This window comes from Mus pahari, chromosome 17 (assembly GCF_900095145.1).
Source record: "Mus pahari chromosome 17, PAHARI_EIJ_v1.1, whole genome shotgun sequence".
Taxonomy (NCBI): domain Eukaryota; kingdom Metazoa; phylum Chordata; class Mammalia; order Rodentia; family Muridae; genus Mus; species Mus pahari.
The window spans coordinates 20,919,820-20,922,146 of record NC_034606.1 but is presented as its reverse complement, the minus strand read 5'-3'; positions in this window follow the sequence as shown (position 1 = coordinate 20,922,146).

Genomic DNA, 2,327 nt, shown 5'->3' with positions numbered 1-2,327 from the left:
TGACACAAGCTAGAGTCATCGGAGAGGAAGGAGTCTTGGTTGAGGAAATGCCTCCATGAGATCCTGCTGTAAAGCATTTTCTCAATTAGTGATCGGTGTGGGAGGGTTCAACCCATTGTGGGTAGTGCCATCCCTGGCTGGTGGTCCCGGGGTCTACAAGAAAGCAGGATGAGCAAGGCATGCGAAGCAAGACAGTAAGAAGCATCCTTCCATGGCCTCTGCCTCAGACCCTGGCTCCAGGTTCCAGCCCTGCTTGAGTTCGAGTCCTGATTTCCTTCAATGATAAAGAGTAACATGGAAATATAAACTAAATAAACCCTTCCCTCCCCAACTAGCTTTTTCGTTATGGTGTTTTGTAGCAATAGAAACCCTAACTCAGACAAAGGTATCAACAACTCACTTTCAAGAATTTTCAACAGGCAGATTAATAAGCCAAACCACTAGACCAGAATTAATTATGAACTATGAACTACTGAGAGCTAACAGATATCCCAGGAATGCGTCATCCAGCTTAAACTGTACACATCCCTTTTAGGCAACAGGGAAGGCCATAAAACAGCTACCGTAAGTTTACGAGGAGTCAAACAGTACAACGGATGTCCGCTGGAAACAGAGTTGAACTTAGACTTCAACAACAGAGGTTTCACACATAGGTTCATGCACCAAGAATAACTAGTAGTCAAAGAACAGAGAAATGCTGGAAATGTCCCAGGAAACGGAAACGCTGTGAACTGAATGAGACAGAAGTCTCACTACAACCCGCGGAACACAATGAGATTCTGCCTAGAGGACAACTTACATCTGTAACTATGTAACATTGAGGAAGGACTCATGTTCAGTATCCTATCCTGACATCCTGAGGAACCTGAGAAGGAAGAGCAGACCAAACCCAGGTTAACATAAAGAAGAAAATAAGGATTACGGTTAAAATGATTGAAATGGAAAACAGAGAAATATCAATGAGTTCGAAAGGTGGTTCTCTGAGAGTGTCAGCAGCTAGGCTGACCAGCCCAAAAATAGAATTCTAAAATCAGCAGCAATGAAAGGACAATGACACACTGTTACCAAACATTCCAGGTATAATAAAGATTATAAGGGAGTAACGTAAATAACCACTTTCTGCAAAATTAAATAACCTAGAAAAGTGGACAAAATTCTTAGAAATTCACCAGCTACCAAGCTTAGTCAAAAGAAACGGATTCTGAGCAAATATGTGGATCATGGTGCCCAAGGCCTGGACTCCCAGCACTGAGTGACTGAGGCTGAGAAGGATGTACCATAAGTGTGACGCCATCCTGGGCTACATAGGTTCCAAGCCTACCCAGGCTACAGGAAAATACCCTGTCCTTGCCCCCAAAACTACCAAACAAAACCCAAACAAATCATAATGGATAATAATCGATTGAATGAGCAATGAAGACAGTGTCCTGCAAAGAGCCCAGGACCAGATGATTTCACAAGTGCATTCTAGCAGACTTTGTTTGTTTTCTGAGACAGGCAGGCTTTCTGTGTGTAGCCCTGGCTGTCCTGGAACTCACTCTGTAGTACTGGCTGGCCTCAAACTCCCAGAGATCTACCTGCCTCTGCCTCCTGAGTGCTGGGATTGAGATTGTGCACCTCCATGCCCAGAATAATTCTAACAGACCTGTAACAACAATCTTAAAATGTTCTGCAAAATGTAAGAGGAGGTTATATCTCAAAGTTTATTCTGAGAGACGAGTATTTTTCCAATACAGACACACACACACACACACACACAGAGAGAGAGAGAGAGAGAGAGAGAGAGAGAGAGAGATAACAAAATAAGTTACTACAATAAGTATTTTCTATAAAGATGACAAATCCTCAACAAAATATTAACAAATTAATTCCAGCACTATACAAAATGTATTCAATATCAAGGTGAGAATATTTTTAAAATTTTGTATTAGATATTTTCTTCATTTACATTTCAAATGCTATCCCAAAAGTCCCCTATACCCTTCCCCCACCCTCCTCCCCTACCCACTCACTCCCACTTCTTGGCCCTGGCATTCCCCCGTACTGGGGCATATAAAGTTTGCAAGATCAAGGTGAGAATTTTAATTCAAGAATTTATCCCAAGGATAGAAGGCATCTTTAGCATATGAAGATCAACTAGGGGGTTGGAGATTTAGCTCAGTGGTAGAGCTTTAGGTCCTGGGTTCAGTCCTCAGCTCTGGAAAAAAAAAAAAAAAAAAAAAATGTATCATTTCAACCATGTAACACACCACATCAGTTGACTCAAGGAAGTAAAACAAAGCATTTGATAAAATTCAACATGTCTTCATGGGCAAAAACACACTTAA